This window comes from Aegilops tauschii, chromosome 6 (genome assembly GCF_002575655.3).
Source record: "Aegilops tauschii subsp. strangulata cultivar AL8/78 chromosome 6, Aet v6.0, whole genome shotgun sequence".
Taxonomy (NCBI): Eukaryota; Viridiplantae; Streptophyta; class Magnoliopsida; order Poales; family Poaceae; genus Aegilops; species Aegilops tauschii.
The window spans coordinates 169,152,029-169,172,329 of NC_053040.3; the positions used below are offsets into that span (position 1 = coordinate 169,152,029).

At 48.0% G+C, this 20,301-nt stretch overlaps 1 long non-coding RNA gene and 1 other non-coding gene across 2 annotated transcripts; both read left to right on the plus strand.

The window, feature by feature from the left end:
• The first annotated feature begins 12,385 nt into the window (after positions 1–12,385).
• Positions 12,386–13,851, plus strand: LOC109782635 (uncharacterized). The gene is made up of 6 exons (XR_012187488.1): positions 12,386–12,571; positions 12,644–12,739; positions 12,816–12,872; positions 12,942–12,986; positions 13,137–13,202; positions 13,632–13,851. It is a non-coding gene; the product is annotated as an uncharacterized lncRNA (long non-coding RNA).
• Positions 13,852–17,778: 3,927 nt separating this feature from the next.
• LOC120967630 (small nucleolar RNA Z247) lies at positions 17,779–17,917 on the plus strand. The gene has a single exon (XR_005761356.1). It is a non-coding gene; the product is annotated as a small nucleolar RNA Z247 (small nucleolar RNA).
• The last annotated feature ends 2,384 nt before the right edge of the window (positions 17,918–20,301 follow it).

Consider the following 20,301-nt stretch of genomic DNA (forward strand, 5'->3'; position numbering starts at 1 on the left):
TTGAACGGTGGAGCTTTCAGTTGGTGCAGTTCTAAACAAAGCGTCGTAGCGGGATCTACATGTGAAGCGGAGTACATAGCTGTTCGGAAGCAGCAAACGAAGGAGTCTGGATGAAGGAGTTCATATCCGATCTAGGTGTCATACCTAGTACATCGGGTCCAATGAAAATCTTTTGTGACAATACTGGTGCAATTGCTTTAGCAAAGGAATCCAGATTTCACAAGAGAACCAAACACATCAAGAGACGCTTCAACTCCATCCGGGATCAAGTCCAGGTGGGAGACATAGAGATTTACAAGATACAGACGGATCTGAATGTTGCAGACCCGTTGGCTAAGCCTCTTCCACGAGCAAAACATGATCAGCACCAAGGCTCCATGGGTGTTAGAATCATTACTGTGTAATCTAGATTATTGACTCTAGTGCTAGTGGGAGACTGAAGGAAATATGCCCTAGCGGCAATAATAAAGTTATTATTTATTTCCTTTTATCATGATAAATGTTTATTATTCATGCTAGAATTGTATTAACCGGAAACATGATACATGTGTGAATACATAGACAAACAGAGTGTCACTAGTATGCCTCTACTTGACTAGCTTGTTGATCAAAGATGGTTATGTTTCCTAGCCATAGACAAAGAGTTGTCATTTGATTAACGGGATCACATCATTAGGAGAATGATGTAATTGACTTGACCCATTCCGTTAGCTTAGCACTCGATCGTTTAGTATGTTGCTATTGCTTTCTTCATGACTTATACATGTTCCTATGACTATGAGATTATGCAACTCCCGTTTACCGGAGGAACACTTTGTGTGCTACCAAACGTCACAACGTAACTGGGTGATTATAAAGGTGCTCTACAGGTGTCTCCGATAAAGATCTTCGTAGAATATGTGGGAGCCAATATGAGCATCCAGGTTCCGCTATTGGTTATTGACCGGAGACGTGTCTCGGTCATGTCTACATAGTTCTCGAACCCGTAGGGTCCGCACGCTTAAAGTTCGATGACGGTTATATTATGAGTTTATGTGTTTTGATGTACCGAAGGTTGTTCGGAGTCCCGGATGTGATCACGGACATGACGAGGAGTCTCGAAATGGTCGAGACGTAAAGATCGATATATTGGACGACTATGTTTGGACACCGAAATGGTTCCGGGAGGTTTCGGACATTTATCGGAGTACCGGGGGTTACCGGACCCCCCCCCCCGGAAGCTATTGGGCCTTATGGGCCTTAGTGGAAAGGAGAGAGGGAGGCCAGGAGGTGGCGCGCGAACCCCCTTGCCCCAATCCGAATAGGGAAAGGGAAGGGGGCGGCGGCCCCCCCTTCTCCTTCCTTCTCTCCACCTCCTCCTTCCCCCTTCTCCTACTTGGAATAGGAAAGGGGGGCCATACCTACTTGGAGCAGGATTGCCCCCCCCCTTGGGCGCGCCTCTCCCCTTGGCCGGCCCTCTCCTCCCCCCTTTATATACGGAGGAGAGGGGCACCCCATAGACACAACAATTGATCTCTTGGATCTTTTAGCCGTGTGCGGTGCCCCTCTCCACCATAGTCCACCTCGATAATATCCTAGCGGTGCTTAGGCGAAGCCCTGCGTCGGTAGAACATCATCATCGTCACCATGCCGTCGTCCTGACGGAACTCTCCCTCAAAGCTCGGCTGGATCGGAGTTCGAGGGACGTCATCGAGTTGAACGTGTGCAGAACTCGGAGGTGCCGTGCGTTCGGTACTTGATCGGTCAGATCGTGAAGACGTACGACTACATCAACCGCGTTGTGGTAACGCTTCCGCTTTCGGTCTACGAGGGTACGTGGACACACTCTCCCCTCTCGTTGCTATGCATCACCATGATCTTGCGTGTGCGTAGGAATTTTTTTGAAATTACTGCGTTCCCCAACAACAACTGGAAGAACTGGGGTGATGGAGTCCGCACCTGGCTCGAGGTTCTTGGCCGCGCCCGAAGCTCAGCACGCTCGAGGACGGATGGGGCTGGGGAGTCCGCCGGACAAGGCGCATCGAGGCGGGCACTGCGGTGGGAGGCAGTCACGCGTCAAAGTGGAGCGAGGCCACCGGGCGTACGCCACTGTCCGTGGGGGGTGCGCAGTGATAGGGGTGGTCACGACGTCGGGCACCCCCACGGCCAGTGGTCCTGGAGAGGCAAGTGGGTCGTTAGGGGCCACCAGAGGAGGAGGTAGGGCAGGGGGCTCCAGGGTGCCCCCGGCCGAATCCTCTGCGGGTGGAGTAGGGGGAGTCGCCGTGAGCGGGTTACCACCGTCGCTGATACGTCTCCGTCGTATCTATAATTTTTGATTGTTCCATGCCAATATTATTCAACTTTCATATACTTTTTGGCAACTTTTTATACTATTTTTGGGACTAACATATTGATCCAGTGCCCAGTGCCAGTTCCTGTCTGTTGCATGTTTTGGTTTCGCAGAATATCCATATCAAACGGAGTCCAAACGGGATAAAACGGATGGAGCTTATTTTTGGAATATTTGGAAAATCTGGGAGAAAGATCAACGCGAAACGGTGTCCGAGGTGGGCACGAGGTAGGGGGGCGCGCCCCACCCCCCTCGGCACGCCCCTGACCCTCGTGGGCCACCCGTAAGGCGGTTGATGCCGTTCTTCGGCCGCAAGAAAGCTAATTTTTGGTAAAAAAATCACGGCGAAGGTTTCAGTCCAATCGGAGTTACGGATCTCCATATATACACGAAACGGTGAAAGGGCAGCAGACCAGAACGCAGAAACAGAGAGAAACAGATAGACAGATCCAATCTCGGAGGGGCTCTCGCCCCTCCCACGCCATGGAGGCCAAGGACCAGAGGGGAAACCCTTCTCCCATCTAGGGAGGAGGTCAAGGAAGAAGAAGACGAAGGGGCCCCCTCTCCCCTTCTCTTCCGGTGGCGCCGGAACGCTGCCGTGGCCATCATTATCACCGCAATCTTCACCAACAACTTCACCGCCATCATCACCAACTCTTCCCCCCTCTATGCAGCGGTGTAACCTCTCTCTTACCCGCTGTAATCTCTACTTAAACATGGTGCTCAACGCTATATATTATTTTCCAATGATGTATGGCTATCCTATGATGTTTGAGTAGATTCGTTTTGTCCTATGGGTTATTTGATGATCAAGATTGGTTTGAGTTGCATGTTTTATTATTGGTGCTGTCCTATGGTGCTCTCCGTGTCGTGCAAGCATGAGGGATTCCCGCTGTAGGGTTTGCAATATGTTCATGATTTGCTTATGGTGGGTGGCGTGAGTGACAGAAGCACAGACCCGAGTAAGTAGGTTGTTTGCGTATGGGATAAAGAGGACTTGATGCTCTAATGCTATGGTTGGGTTTTACCTTAATGATCTTTAGTAGTTGCGGATGCTTGCTAGAGTTCCAATCATAAGTGCATATGATCTAAGTAGAGAAAGTATGTTAGCTTATGCCTCTCCCTCAAATAAAATTGCAATAATGATTACCGGTCTAGTTATCGATTGCCTAGGGACAAATAACTTTCTCGTAAAAAAAGCTCTCTACTAAAACTATTAGTTGTGTCTTTATCTAAACATCCCCTAGCTTTTATTTACGTGCTCTTTACTTTCTTGCAAGCCTATCCGAAAACACCTACAAAGTACTTCTAGTTTCATACTTGTTCTAGGTAAAGCGAACATTAAGCGTGCGTAGAGTTGTATCGGTGGTCGATAGAACTTGAGGGAATATTTGTTCTACCTTTAGCTCCTTGTTGGGTTCGACACTCTTACTTATCGAAAGAAGCTACAATTGATCCCCTATACTTGTGGGTTATCAAGACCTTTTTCTGGCGCCGTTGCCGGGGAGCAATAGCGTGGGGTGAATATTCTCGTGTGTGCTTGTTTGCTTTATCACTAAGTAATTTTTATTTGCTGTTCTTAGTTGTTTTCTATCTTTAGTTATGGGTAGGAAACGCAAAATACCAAAAAAATAGTTGTACCTACTGAACCAATGGTTGAAGAACCACTCAAAATCTATCATACTCCTGAAGCTTATTAATTGGATCATCTTTGATCCCTATGTGCTCGTGCTGAAACCCCAACTAGCTTAGTTGAGGGCAGATCTTTAGATGAGCATGCTTGTTATGTTCGACACCGCATATCTGAAAAAGGGGAAATTTTACAGGGTCAAATTCATCGTTTGCAATGCTATGCTTGGAATTTATGTGAAATATATGATATTACCTGTTGTTCTGAAAACCCTAAGACACACCTTCCCTATCAATGTGAGTTTAGTGATAATGGAATCGTATCTTCGTATGCTAAGGGTGTTTATAGTTACTATGATATTCAACAAATTGAAGAATTTGTTGCTTTTAAGGGTGCTTATGAAATTGCTTTTTTGATTGAAACGTATGGTGCTACTCTTCACAAATCTGAAAATTTTGCCATACTTAAATATTGCTATGATAATTATGCTTCTAATGCTTATGTTGAACCATATATTGAGGATTACCCCGCTGTCCAAGAAGAGACTAATATTTTGAAGGAGTCTATGGAAGAAGAAGTTGATGAAACTGTGAGCTCATTGGATGAAAAAGATGAGGAGAAGAGCGAAGAACTAAAGGAGGAAGAGCGGATTAGCTACCCGTGCCCACCTTCTAATGAGAGTAACTCTTCAACTCATACATTGTTTAATTTCCCTTCGTGCTTACCGAAGGATGATTGCTATGATGACTGCTATGATCCCGTTGATTCTTTTGAAATATCCCTTTTTGACGATGCTTGCTATGCTTGTGGCCAAGATGCCAATATGAATTATGCTTATGGAGATGAACTTGCTATAGTTCCTTATGTTATGAATGAAATTGTTGCTATTGCACCCACACATGATAGTCCTATTATCTTTTTGAATTCTCCCGATTATACTATATCGGGGAAGTTTGCACTTATTAAGGATTATATTGATGGGTTGCCTTTTACCGTTACACATGATGATTTTGACAGATATAATATGCATGTGCTTGCTGCTCCTACTCGCAATTATTATGAGAGAGGACCTATATCTCCACCTCTCTATGTTTCCAACACGATAAAATTGCAAGAAACTGTTTATACTATGCATTGGCCTTTACTATGTGTGCATGAATTGTTCTTTTATGACATGCTGATGCATAGGAAGAGAGTTAGACTTCGTCATTACATGATATATATTACTTTGTGCTCAATACTAAATTACAAATCATTGCTAATTAAAATTGGCTTTGATATACCTTGGGATCCGGGTGGATTCACTACTTGAGCACTTTATGCCTAGCTTAATGGCTTTAAAGAAAGTGCTGCCAGGGAGACAACCCGGAAGTTTTAGAGAGTCATTTATTTCTGTTGAGTGCTTTCATATAGTTTAAAAAAAAAAAAGAGGGGAACCCAAAACTTTTCAAAAAGGAAAGTGAAAGTGAGAAAGACAAGCATTGTTGAAGTGGGAGAGCTCCTTGAACTTTGTTCATGCTCACGGCAACTTTGTGAATCTTGATTACAGAAACTTTTCAACAAAAATAATTATCCCCTTGTACAATTCCATTGTATTATAAAAATAATGTGCCAAGGTTTGCCTTTAGGATGTTTACAATACTTGTTGGTTTGTACGGTGCAGGACAGAAACTTTGGCTGTAGTGCGCGATTTTAATTTTTTACTGAAACATCAAATGGTTCTGATTCTTTTTGCACTGTCTTTCTATACAAATTTTTTATTTTTCCTAATTTTGGCAGAAGTTTTCAAGTATCAGAAGTATGGTGAATGTTCAGATTATTACAGACTGTTCTGTTTTAGACAGATTCTGTTTTTGATGCATAGTTTGCTTGTTTTGATGAAACTATCAATTTATATCAGTGGATTAAGCCATGAAAAAGTTATATTACAGTAGACACAATGCAAAAGCAAAATATGAATTGGTTTTCAACAGTACTCAGAGTAGTGATTTACTTTATTATACTAACGGATCTTACCGAGTTTTCTGTTGAAGTTTTGTGTGGATGAAGTGTTCGATGATCGAGAAGGTTTCGATGTGAGAAGAAGGAAGAGAGGCAAGAGCTCAAGCTTGGGGATGCCCAAGGCACCCCAAGTAAATATTCAAGGAGACTCAAGCGTCTAAGCTTGGGGATGCCCCAGAAGGCATCCCCTCTTTCTTCAACAAATATCGGTATGTTTTCGGATTCGTTTCATTCATGTGATATGTGCAAATCTTGAAGCGTCTTTCGCATTTAGTTTTCACTTTTCTTTTATGCACCATGCTAGTATGAGATAGTCCTTGGTTGATTTATAGAATGCTCATTGCACTTCACTTATATTTTTTGAGTATGGCTTTATAGAATGCTCCATGTGCTTCACTTATATCATTTGAAGCTTGGATTGCCTGTTTCTCTTCACATAGACAACCGCCATTTGTAGAATGCTCTTTTGCTTCACTTATATTTGTTAGAGCGTGGGCATATCTTTTGTAGAAAGAATTAAACTCTCGTGCTTCACTTATATCTATTTAGAGAGATGACAGGAACTGGTCATTCACATGGTTAGTCATAAAACCCTACATAAAACTTGTAGATCACTGAATATGATATGTTTGATTCCTTGCAATAGTTTTGCGATATAAAGATGGTGATATTAGAGTCGTGCTAGTTGAGTAATTGTGAAATTGAGAAATACTTGTGTTAAGGTTTGCAAGTCCCGTAGCATGCACGCATGGTGAACCGTTATGTAACGAAGTTGGAGCATGAGGTGTTTATTGATTGTCTTCCTTATGAGTGGCGGTCGGGGACGAGCGATGGTCTTTTCCTACCAATCTATCCCCCTAGGAGCAGGCGCGTAGTACTTTGTTTCGATAGCTAATAGACTTTTGCAATAAGTATGTGAGTTCTTTATGACTAATGTTGAGTCCATGGATTATACGCACTCTCACCCTTCCATCATTGCTAGCCTCTTCGGTACCGTGCATTGCCCTTTCTCACCTCGAGAGTTGGTGCAAACTTCGCCGGTGCATCCAAACCCCGTGATACGATACGCTCTATCACACACAAACCTCCTTATATCTTCCTCAAAACAGCCACCATACCTACCTATTATGGCATTTCCATAGCCATTCCGAGATATATTGCCATGCAACTTCCATCATCATCATATACATGACTTGAGCATTTATTGTCATATTGCTTTGCATGATCGTAAGATAGCTAGCATGATGTTTTCATGGCTTGTCCATTTTTTGATGTCATTGCTACGCTAGATCATTGCACATCCCGGTACACCGCCGGAGGCATTCATATAGAGTCATATCTTTGTTCTACATATCGAGTTATAATATTGAGTTGTAAGTAAATAAAAGTGTGATGATCATCATTATTAGAGCATTGCCCTAGTGAGGAAAGGATGATGGAGACTATGATTCCCCCACAAGTCGGGATGAGACTCCGGACGAAAAAAATAAAAAAGAGAAGGCCCAAAAAAAGAGAAAAAAGGAGAGAAAACAAAAAAAATGAGAGAAAAAGAGAGAAGGGGCAATGTTACTATCCTTTTACCACACTTGTGCTTCAAAGTAGCACCATGTTCTTCATATAGAGAGTCTCTTGAGTTATCACTTTCATATACTAGTGGGAATTTTCATTATAGAACTTGGCTTGTATATTCCAACGATGGGCTTCCAAATGCCCTAGGTCTTCATGAGCAAGCAAGTTGGATGCACACCACTTAGTTTCAGTTTGAGCTTTCATACACTTATAGCTCTAGTGCATCCATTGCATGGCAATCCCTACTTATCACATTGACATCAATTGATGGGCATCTGCATAGCCCGTTGATTAGCCGCGTCGATGTGAGACTTTCTCCTTTTTTATATTCTCCACATAACCCCCATCATCATATTCTATTCCACCTATAGTGCTATGTCCATGGCTCAAGCTCATGTATTGTGTGAAAGTTGAAAAAGTTTGAGAAACGTCAAAAGTATGAAACAATTGCTTGGCTTGTCATCGGGGTTGTGCATGATGTGAATATTTTGTGTGGTGAAGATGAAGCATAGCCAGACTATATGATTTTGTAGGGATGAGCTTTCTTTGGCTATGTTATTTCAATAAGACATAATTGCTTGGTTGGTATGCTTGAAGTATTATTGTTTTTATGTCAAAGGATAGACTATTGCTTTGAATCACTCGTGTCTTAATATTCATGCCATGATTAGATTACATGATCAAGATTATGCTAGGTAGCATTCCACATCAAAAATTATCTTTTTATCATTTACCTACTCGAGGACGAGCAGGAATTAAGCTTGGGGATGCTGATACGTCTCCGTCGTATCTATAATTTTTGATTGTTCCATGCCAATATTATTCAACTTTCATATACTTTTTGGCAACTTTTTATACTATTTTTGGGACTAACATATTGATCCAGTGCCCAGTGCCAGTTCATGTCTGTTGCATGTTTTTGGTTTCGCAGAATATCCATATCAAACGGAGTCCAAACGGGATAAACACAGACGGAGCTTATTTTTGGAATATTTGGAAAATCTGGGAGAAAGATCAACGCGAAACGGTGTCCGAGGTGGGCACGAGGTAGTGGGGCGCGCCCCTGACCCTCGTGGGCCACCCGTAAGGCGATTGATGCCCTTCTTCGGCCGCAAGAAAGCTAATTTTTGGTAAAAAAATCACGGCGAAGGTTTCAGTCCAATCGGAGTTACGGATCTCCATATATACACAAAATGGTGAAAGGGCAGCTGACCAGAACGCAGAAACAGAGAGAAACAGAGAGACAAATCCAATCTCGGAGGGGCTCTCGCCCCTCCCACGCCATGGAGGCCAAGGACCAGAGGGGAAACCCTTCTCCCATCTAGGGAGGAGGTCAAGGAAGAAGAAGACGAAGGGCCCCCCTCTCCCCTTCTCTTCCGGTGGCGCCGGAACGCTGCCGTGGCCATCATCATCACCGCAATCTTCACCAACAACTTCACCGCCATCATCACCAACTCTTCCCCCCTCTATGCAGCGGTGTAACCTCTCTCTTACCCACTGTAATCTCTACTTAAACATGGTGCTCAACGCTATATATTATTTTCCAATGATGTATGGTTATCCTATGATGTTTGAGTAGATTCGTTTTGTCCTATGGGTTATTTGATGATCAAGATTGGTTTGAGTTGCATGTTTTATTATTGGTGCTATCCTATGGTGCTCTCCGTGTCGCACAAGCGTGAGGGATTCCCGCTGTAGGGTTTGCAATATGTTCATGATTTGCTTATGGTGGGTGGCGTGAGTGACAGAAGCACAGACCCGAGTAAGTAGGTTGTTTGCGTATGGGATAAAGAGGACTTGATGCTCTAATGCTATGGTTGGGTTTTACCTTAATGATCTTTAGTAGTTGCGGATGCTTGCTAGAGTTCCAATCATAAATGCATATGATCCAAGTAGAGAAAGTATGTTAGCTTATGCATCTCCCTCAAATAAAATTGCAATAATGATTACCGGTCTAGTTATCGATGGCCTAGGGACAAATAACTTTCTCGTAACAAAAAGCTCTCTACTAAAACTAATTTAGTTGTGTCTTTATCTATACAGCGCCTAGCTTTTATTTAGGTGCTCTTTACTTTCTTGCAAGCCTATCCGAAAACACCTACAAAGCATTTCTAGTTTCATACTTGTTCTACGTAAAGCGAACGTTAAGCGTGCGTAGAGTTGTATCGGTGGTCGATAGAACTTGAGGGAATATTTGTTCTACCTTTAGCTCCTCGTTGGGTACGACACTCTTACTTATCGAAAGAGGCTACAATTGATCCCCTATACTTGTGGGTTCTTAGTCGCCGCCCGTGGGAGCCGAGGAGATCGGTCCAAGGGGGGTGAGGGTGGCGGGCTCAGCGGAGTCGGGTGCAGGACGGAGTCGGCGGACGGAGAGCGGGGCGACGAGGGCGGGAGGACGAGCAAGCCCACACTGGAGATGTCACTGGTCGCCTCCGACGAGGATGGAGAGGCCGGAGGAGGGGCGGCCAGCCGGAGAGCGGCCTCGAGGGCGGAGGTCGTCACTCGGGTGCGCCCGGACCCAGAGCCACCACGACCCGGAGGTGGGTTAGATGGCTCCCCGGAGGGGGAGCAGGAGTGCTCCGACAGGTCGCCGTCGTCCTCCGGGTCGTCGTGGCGAGACGGGCGAGGGCGCCGGTGGTGGGAGTCGCCGGCATCACCCGGCCCACCCCCTGGTGACCATCATCGGAGAAGCGGGAGCGGTCGACATGGTTTGGCGGCTCGGGGCAGATCTTGAGGTCGAAACCCTCGTCGTTGAAGAACACGCGGACTGTGGCGCGGAGCTTGGAGGAGTCCAGGGATTTCACCTTCACTCGGACCTCCTCCTCCTTGCGAAGTGAGAGCTCGTCGACCACCACCACCTTGCCGAGGATCTTGGACATACTGCGGATAACCCACTCAGACCAGGCAACATCGGGCAGGCCGGCGATGAGGATCCAAGCCGTGTCCAGAACCGCCACCGCCTTAGGATCCCACTTCGGCTCGGAGATGTCCACCACCAGCTGGTTAAGAACCAAGGTGGTGTTGCCGCTGCGAGTGCGGTACCCCATGCTGATGGCGTCAGGGAAGACCACCGTGAAGGTGTTGGCGGAAATAAGGGCCACCTGCCAGTCCCACTTGCACCTACACAGGTGGTTGAGCTCGGCCTCGATCATCGCGGGGGAAGCGACGCCCTCGCCCACGACGGAGACAATCGCCAGGAGCGAGGGGGAGGGCGGTGGGGCGTCCAGCACCTCGACGTGGAAGAAGCCCATGCCCTCAATGCCGTGGTCGTACATCATGATCTCCTCGGTCACCGGCCGGTCCAGGCAAAGAACCGCGGGGTGGCCGGAGTCCTTGCAGAGGTAGCACATCGGCGGGTTGGGACATGCCACCTGGAAGTGGCCGGTGAGCCCACAGTTGAAGCACGGCGGGGAGTCACGCGGGGCACCGGTGTCCACTGGAGGGGCCGGCGTGGTGGATGTGGCGGGAGCGGGAGGGCGAGCCGGCCCCTTCTTCTTCTTCTTAGCTCCTTGGCGCCCGCGGTTGCCATTGCCACCATTAGCCGGAGGGAAGGATGGCTGATTTTGAGGTGGTTGGTACCGGCGAGGAGCTTGAGAGTTGCCGGATTGCTGCTGTTAGAGTCTTGGGGGGTGGGGGAGCGGTCCCGGCGCCGGGGAGGGGACGGCGAGCGCCGCCGGGAGGAGCGCCACTGCTCCTCCACGGGCGAGCGTGGGCGGTCCCGAGGGGAGGCGCTGCGTGCAGGGGAGCGGCGGTCGCGGTCCGGGGAGCGGCGCTCCGCGCGCGCCAGCGAACGACGGGACTCGCGGGCGGGGGACCGACGGGCGGGAGGCCGAGAGGAGAGCTGTTGGCGTAGGTCTGCCTCGCGGCGCAGCCCGTCCGGGGAGGTGCGGGGAGCATCCCGGCGGTCGTCGCGGCCGCGCTTGGGCCGGCCAGCATCATCCCCCCAGTCGCGAGGCATGGCCGCAGGGGGCGGTGGGGGGGACGGCGCCGGGGCCGGAGATGGGGAAGCGGCGGCGAGAGGGAGGGGAGGCGTGGATGTGTTGATGCGGCGGGGGAGGAACAGGTGCGTTGACTGGCTGGACCGGGAACCCTAGGGGCGGCCAAATGGACGGCCTGGCTGGGCCCGCAGCCACGATGGGCCACGACCCATCTCCGCCCCGGCCCACACGAGGCCACGCAGGCCGGCCCTGGGGGAGGCCCAGGAGAGGCGGGCGGTCAAGCCCCTTCGTCCCGACCGAGCGGGGAGGCAGGGTTCCTCCCAGCGCCGTCGCCGGCGCAGCGGGCGGGGTAGGGCTGGGAGGGCGCGGCCGGAGCAGGCCTCGAGGAGAGTAGGGCGAACGGGGAGCCGGGACGCCGAAAGCGGAGATGAACGGGCGGAACGACGACCGCCGGGACATGACCGCAGCAACCGCCGGCCACGCCATAGTCGGCGCCGCGACCGGACCCGAGGGAGGAGCAGCACCAGCACGCCAGGACAGACGCGCGGCGGCGCGGTCAGCGCGACCCGCAACAACCCAGCCCTGCGGCCGGCGGCGGCAGCGGCGACCCGACCTCAAGGACGGCCCTTGGCTCCCCGGCGACTGAGACGAGCTCAGTGGCCGGTGTCGATGCCGGGCGGACGAGCGGGCGGCTGAACTCCCACCCCTGGGAGTAGAGCTACCGGCAGCGTCCAGCCGCTGGACACGAGCAGGAGCAGGGGGGGGGGGGGGGGGGGGGGGGCGGTCGTCGGCCTCAGCAATGTCGGCCCAGATGACCCGCGCGGGGGCAGAGGGGGACGGAGGGCACGGCGAGGAGGCGGGCGGCGAAGTCGCGGCGAGGGGGGCAGGGGTGGGGGGGGGGGGGGGGGGGTGGCGCCGACGGGGAGGACGGGGGCGGCGGAGCAGGGGGAGACTCTAATACTCTGTAGTAAATATTTGTTTTGCTTTGGCATTTTTCTGAATGCATATTAAATATTTCAGCTGAAACGTCAACTCGGGGCTTTGGTGAATGAGCTTGAAGAAAAAGGCTTTTTCAACACTGCCAATAATTCTGCTGATTGGGTACTTCCTACAATGACAAGTTTTGTTATTCCATAGTTAATTTATCATGCACTAATTGTTTGCTTGCTGCAGGAGAATAAGCTCTTTTCAGAACGTGTAGATAAATTCAACAACGAAGTTTTTGCTGGGCATCACCTCCCCAAATACTATGTGTTCAGAGGAATTATTGTATGATCTTTTATGACTTATTCTCCTGTATTTCAAATTGGCACTAATGCTAAGTTTGAATTGCAACTAATCTCAGGATTATCGTTCAATCTTGATGCGCAAGGGTAGCTCTCAACAAGCCGCTTTTAGTGAGGTAGACTATTTCCCTTTTTTTTCAATTCAATATCAATGAACTAGACAGCTTATTGATTGCTTCTATTAGGTTGTTGATGAAGTATGTGACAGGTGGATTGAAAGTTGCGAAGAGGTACATAATTTTATACTGTTCTACAACATTTAAAGCATTTTAAGTTGTCTCAAACCGCATAGGATGAGTGGTGGAAGATGGAAAGTTTGCATTACTGAAAAACATTTGTATTTCAGTCTAATCTTTTTTATTGCTTGTATGTTTGTCCAGTTTTGGATGGAGACAAGCTATCATGAGCACCTCTTCTATGATATTGTTAGACGACCTCTGGAACAGGTTAGCATCTTAGCCGTCATGAATTGCACAGTTCATATTGATAGATGCTGCTTTTTTGTTACTACACTGCAAATATATGATGGTGGCCTGTACATGTTGAAAAAAGAAAGACAAGATATTTTGGTTCAAGGATTACAACTATTGCTTCGTGAGACATTTCTACGATAACCCTGAAATGTTGGTTCTGTTAATGTGCTAATTTTTTAATATGTATGTCTAAATACGATTTTATGCATTAGACTTGCAAATTGTACCTAATCTTCTGTTAGGAAAAAATGCCAATTAAATCTGGGGTCTTTATTTCATGGGTCTTGTTGATGAAATACTGTTATTGATGTTCATTACTTCGTAACATGCCACTCGATTTCCCTTTTTCTATTAATTCATACGCTCACTTTTGCAGGTCTTTACAACAGATACAATGAGCAGATATTGAGGAAAAAGAGGAGTGACATGACTGGCCCCCTTGTTGACAGCTAAATTGTTCATGGTGGTGTCGCCTAAGTGGCAGGCTTAAGATAGGGCTCAACTGCTTCTCTGAAGAAAAAAATAGAGAATTTGGCCGATGAGTAGTTGAGACCCAGAAGTGTCATTGCCCTCACTAACAATCTCAGTCGAGGCAGTATCATCCTGCAGCTGCCTGACTTCCTGTCGTGCCTGAGTGGATAGGGGGAGATGGAACTCCTCTCTCAGCCCAGTCATGCCTAAGGACCCCCTCACCAAAGTGTCTTCATTTGTGCATATTAGGAAGCCCTGGAATAAGCAACTGGCAAAATTTGAGGCTGCCACAGATCCTTGCAGAAAAGGGTCGAGGAGCCATCTGTGATATTAACTTTCAAAACACCACGGTACACTTCAGTGAGCTGAATAATGTCACGCCACCAAACGGACCCACAAGGGTCGTCAGAAGCATGAGGAACCTTGTTTTCGTAGTATGTGGACCAAACCAAATTCACCCAGGGGACATCATGTTTATTATATAATTTATGTATTTCAGGAGAAGGCCCTTATTTTGAAGTTTGATATCCAGAACAACCAAACATCCCCAGTTTTTCTCGCTGCAGACAAGCTCCCAGGCAGCCAATGAGCTGTACTTGTCCCCCTGTTCGGTTTTCTTTGTCCAGAGACATCTACGCCTGAGCTTATCAAGGTATTGCAGAATCCTTGGTGGCAGTGCTCCCCTGAGAGAGCATTGATAAGGAGGAAGAGAGCCTGCGCTCCACTCCATTCCATGGGCATGAGATCAGCCATGGATAGTCTTGTGGTCCCATCGGCAGGCTGAGGTACGTGAAGGGCATGGATCTGACAGAGCATTGAAAGATCTCTGCTAGAGCACTGCTTTTGTGAGCAGACAAGTTGATACAAAATAGATTTCTGGAAATCAATGTTTGGACCAACGGAAGCAGTATAGTCTATCAAAATATTTTTCATCGTCACTGTTTGAGCAGGGCATGCAGGAAACACCATCATCGTGTCGTCAGCATACTGAATACCAGGGTAGTCTGAATCTCCCACTGCAGTAATGGGCAACGACAGAAGATTTCTTTGGTGATAATCATTGATCATTGCCTGAAGCAAGTCGGCTGCCAGCACGAAGATTAGCGGAGATAGGGATCACCCTAGTGAATACCCCTAAGGCAATGAAATTATTTGCCCGGTACCCCGTTGAGCAGAACCCAAGAAACTCCAGACCCGAAAATGCGCTTAATCCACCCTAGCCAGCGGTGATCAAACTGCATTGCTTTCATAATATTCAGCATGGCTGCATGCTCTATAGTATCGAAGGCTTTGGCGAAATCCAGTTTCAGAATGAAAGTCCCATCACCAGAAGCTTGACATTGGTAAATATACGAACTCCCATCCGAGGCAATCCTGAATGGTTCTCCCTTTGAAAAAGCCATATTAGTTTCTGTGGGTAATGTGCAATATCAATCTCTGTAGTTGGTTGGCAAGAACCTTCATGATCACTTTGAGGCAACAGTTTAGGAGTGTGCTCGGCCTATAGTCATTTGCAGTCTCCGGTGAGGCAGTTTTCGGGATCCGTGTAATGTAGCCAGTGTTTATACTCTGGAGATTGAGTTTGCCATCATAAAAGTGCTCAACTGGTAGAAATCGTATCTGACAATGTGCCAGCCAGATTTCAGAAACACGCCACTAAACCCGTCAGGCCCCTGTGCCTATCTGCAGGCATCACTTGATCACGCTATCTATCTCATCGCGGTAAAAGGCTCAGAGAGCACCACTGAAGCTCCCAGACAAATCTGAAGTCCTGACATTGCATATAAAGAGTGTCTGGGAAATTCCTCACCTCTGGCTATGCGCCTTGATCTAAACTCCATTTTTCATGGAATCGAGGGCCTTGAGCATCCATTTTGAAAGATATTGGAATTGGATGGAAGTCGGATCATCTGGTTCCTGTTTGTTACTATCCTATCTTCTACTGCTTCAGGTCAAACCACCAAGAAGCCAAAACCCCACCACTATTGTGCATGCAACTAAACAGAAATAAATGGATTCATCATGTCTACGCGGTAGCCTACTGGGTGTAGTATAGGTACGATAACAAGCTAAAAGGGCATCCAATCTGAAGTTGTTACAGGAGTGTTGAAATTAGTTTATTACCTCAATAGTTTTTGCACCTATCAATTTTTTTAATTCTGTCCAATAAATTGCAGGATGCTGTAGAGAAGCTTTCCATCAATTTATCAAGAACTTTTAGTGTGATGGGCCTCAGAGCGACACACTTTTTTAGAGGCTTCGACTGGTTTGTCGTTTATCACATTGCTCTATTTTTTCAGCTATGTCTGCCAGATTGTTGAGTTAGACATATTGCTGCGCTCTCCTATTTTCTTATATTTGTGAGACTGCAATTCATAGGATACTTGTGTAAATTTTCTGACCAGACTTCAACAGATGTTGTATGTGCTGATGGCTGTGAGTTGGAGAATTTGGTCTTTACTTTCTAGGAAAGGATTTCCTTTCCATTATACTCCTGCTGTGAACATTTAGCTTAAATTTTGTTACAATTGTTTTACGGTTTAAGGTCTTCATATAACAATGCTATTGGATGTGTTTTCGTGGTACCCAAGAAGTTAGCACCTTCTTCTACTGTAGTATTGTTAGGCCAGGATGAGGATTTGTGGCTCTCGGGTGCCACACACCCCTATATGAATATAGCATTAAAAATATATCAGAAAATTTCAAAAAATTCTGAAATTTTGGAATATCAAACTTGGGTGTCCCTTGTACACCCGTGTTCAGTTTCGTGGGGGGTGGATGCCCGTAGTAATCTCGGTAAAAAAGTTAAAAAATTCTTATGTATAAGGGAAAAAAATTGGATGGGTCGTACGTCGGACCCTATTTCCTTCGCCACGGATACCACAGGCACCCATTCCCCGCGAAACTGAATACGGGTGTACAACGGGTACCTAGATTTGATATCCCAAAATTTAATGCTATACTGATATAGGGGTGTGTGGCACCTGAGAGCTGCAATGCATTTTCCTGTTAGGCCATTCTTTTTGTGAAAAGGAACTGCATCTCCACTTCTGGACTTGCAGTAGAAGCCGACCTATACAATTGCAAATAAAATCTTAATATTATATGTAAAACGCCATAAAACAGGGATCATCAGTAGGTCCAAATAATTTACTTTGCAATCAGAGGATCCAAGTAATTGTAAGCATAGGTGATACATTGAATTTAGTCAAGACATGATAACATACATTAGTGTCTCCAGCAGCAGGTCTGTTCTATCTTAGGAATAGTGGCAAATTACAGCACATAGTAACTTGGATGTAACAAAAGAGATAAGAAATGATTGTTAAACGTACGTGACAAGAAGGCCTTGACCTCTTGGCGTACGGCAGATAGCTAGGTTGTTAGGATTTGATCTTATCTCTCTGTAACCTCCTAGTATATCCCTTGCACTACAAGTTGTAATCTGAACCACCTCATGTACGCGATCAAGGAGTCGCGACCCTGCAATATAACACGAAGCTGTCGCCCAGAACAGGGTACGACGTTCCAACCATTGTGTTTCACATGGTATACAGAGCCTAACTCCTCCATCGCATCTAGCCACCAGAAAGCTTCCGCCATGGCCTCGTCCTCCACCACCAACCCTGGTCTCTCTGGCCAGATCACCGAGAAGCTTACCTGCACCAACTTCATCCTCTGGCGGACACAGATCACGCCTCAGCTTCGTGGTGCCGGCGTCTTCGGCTATGTGGATAGCAGCACGCCGGAGCCGCCCAAGGTCGTCATCAACAAGGACAAAGACGGGAAGGAGGTCACCACACCCAACCCCCTTCATCCGATCTGGTTTCGGGAAGACCAACAGGTACTAGGATACCTTCTGAACAACCTTTCCAAGGAGGTGCTCGTGCAGGTGACATCGATTACCCATGCCCACGAGCTGTGGACAGCGGTGGCGAACATGTTTTCATCCCAGTCGCTGTCACGTATCAACAACATCCGCGTCGCGCTGTCCAACGCTCAGAAGGGCACTCAGTCCGTCGCGGCATTCTTCGCGCACATGCGCTCCCTCGCCGACGAACTGGCCGCGGCGGGCAAGCCCCTTGACGACGACGAGCTCATCTCCTACATCCTCGCCGGCTCGGACATGGAGTACCAGCCCCTCGTCTCTGCCCTCGACGCCCGCACCTCGCCTGTCACCCTTGACGAACTGTTTGCTCAGATGAGTAACTTCGATCAGAGGGTGGCCTTGTTCCAGGGTGCCAACGGCGGCTTCAAGTCGTCTGCTAACGCCGCCAGGCGCGGCCGCGGTGGTGGCTCACGCTACCGCGGGCCGCCGCACGGGAAGGGCAAGAGTGCATGAGGCACCAACTACAACAACTCTCGCAGCGTTGTGTTGGGAATCGTAGCATAATTTTAAAATTTTCCTACGCTCACCAAGATGCATCTATGGAGTCTACTAGCAACGAGGGGAAAGGAGTGCATCTACATACCCTTGTAGATCGCGAGCGGAAGCGTTCCAATGAACGTGGATGACGGAGTCGTACTCGCCGTGATCCAAATCACCGATGATCGAGTGCCGAACAGACGGCACCTCCGCGTTCAACACACGTACGGTGCAGCGACGTCTCCTCCTTCTTGATCCAGCAAGGGGAAAGGAGAGGTTGATGGAGATCCAGCAGCACGACGGCGTGGTGGTGGATGTAGCGGGTCTCGGCAGGGCTTCGCCGAGCTTCTGCGAGACGGAGAGGTGTAGCAGGGGGAGAGGGAGGCGCCCAAGGCTGTCGGTTGCTGCCCTCCCTCCCCCCTCCCTTTATATAGGCCCCTGGGGGGGCGCCGGCCCTGGGAGATGGGATCTCCAAGGGGGGCGGCGGCCAAAGGGGGGGAAGGGGTTGCCTTGCCCCCCAAGGCAAGGGGGAAGCCCCCCCACCCTAGGGTTCCCAACCCTAGGCGCATGGGGGGAAGCCCAAGGGGGGCGCCCCAGCCCACTAAGGGCTGGTTCCCTTCCACTTTCAGCCCACGGGGCCCTCCGGGATAGGTGGCCCCACCCGGTGGACCCCCGGGACCCTTCCGGTGGTCCCGGTACAATACCGGTAACCCCCGAAACTTCCCGGTGGCCGAAACTTGACTTCCTATATATAATTCTTCACCTCCGGACCATTCCGGAACCTCTCGTGACGTCCGGGATCTCATCCGGGACTCCGAACAACTTTCGGGTTTCCGCATACACATATCTCTACAACCCTAGCGTCACCGAACCTTAAGTGTGTAGACCCTACGGGTTCGGGAGACATGCAGACATGACCGAGACGCCTCTCCGGTCAATAACCAACAGCGGGATCTGGATACCCATGTTGGCTCCCACATGTTCCACGATGATCTCATCGGATGAACCACGGTGTCGAGGATTCAATCAATCCCGTATGCAATTCCCTTTGTCAATCGGTATGTTACTTGCCCGAGATTCGATCGTCGGTATCCCAATACCTTGCTCAATCTCGTTACCGGCAAGTCTCTTTACTCGTACCGCAATGCATGATCCCGTGACTAACGCCTTAGTCACATAGAGCTCATTATGATGATGCATTACCGAGTGGGCCCAGAGATACCTCTCCGTCACACGGAGTGACAAATCCCAGTCTCGATCCGTGCCAACCCAACAGACACTTTCGGAGATGCCTGTAGTGCACCTTTATAGTCACCCAGTTACGTTGTGACGTTTGGCACACCCAAAGCACTCCTACGGTATCCGGGAGTTGCACGATCTCATGGTCTAAGGAAAAGATACTTGACATTGGAAAAGCTCTAGCAAACGAAACTACACGATCTTTTATGCTATGCTTAGGATTGGGTCTTGTCCATCACATCATTCTCCTAATGATGTGATCCCGTTATCAATGACATCCAATGTCCATAGTCAGGAAACCATGACTATCTGTTGATCAACGAGCTAGTCAACTAGAGGCTTACTAGGGACACGTTGTGGTCTATGTATTCACACATGTATTACGATTTCCGGACAATACAATTATAGCATGAATAATAGACAATTACCATGAACAAAGAAATATAATAATAACCATTTATTATTGCCTCTAGGGCATATTTCCAATAGTCTCCCACTTGCACTAGAGTCAATAATCTAGTTACATTGTGATGAATCGAACACCCATTGCGTCCTGGTGTTGATCATGTTTTGCCCTAGGGAGAGGTTTAGTCAACGGATCTGCTACATTCAGGTCCGTATGTACTTTACAAATATCTATGTCTCCATTTTGATCACTTTCACGAATGGAGTTGAAGCGACGCTTGATATGCCTGGTCTTCCTGTGAAACCTGGGCTCCTTCGCAAGGGCAATAGCTCCAGTGTTGTCACAGAAGAGAGTCATCGGGCCCGACGCATTGGGAATCACCCCTAGGTCGGTAATGAACTCCTTCATCCAGACTGCTTCCTGTGCTGCCTCCGAGGCTGCCATGTACTCCGCTTCACATGTAGATCCCGCCACGACGCTTTGCTTGCAACTGCACCAGCTTACTGCTCCTCCATTCAAAATATACACGTATCCGGTTTGTGACTTCGAGTCATCCAGATCTGTGTCGAAGCTAGCGTCGACGTAACCCT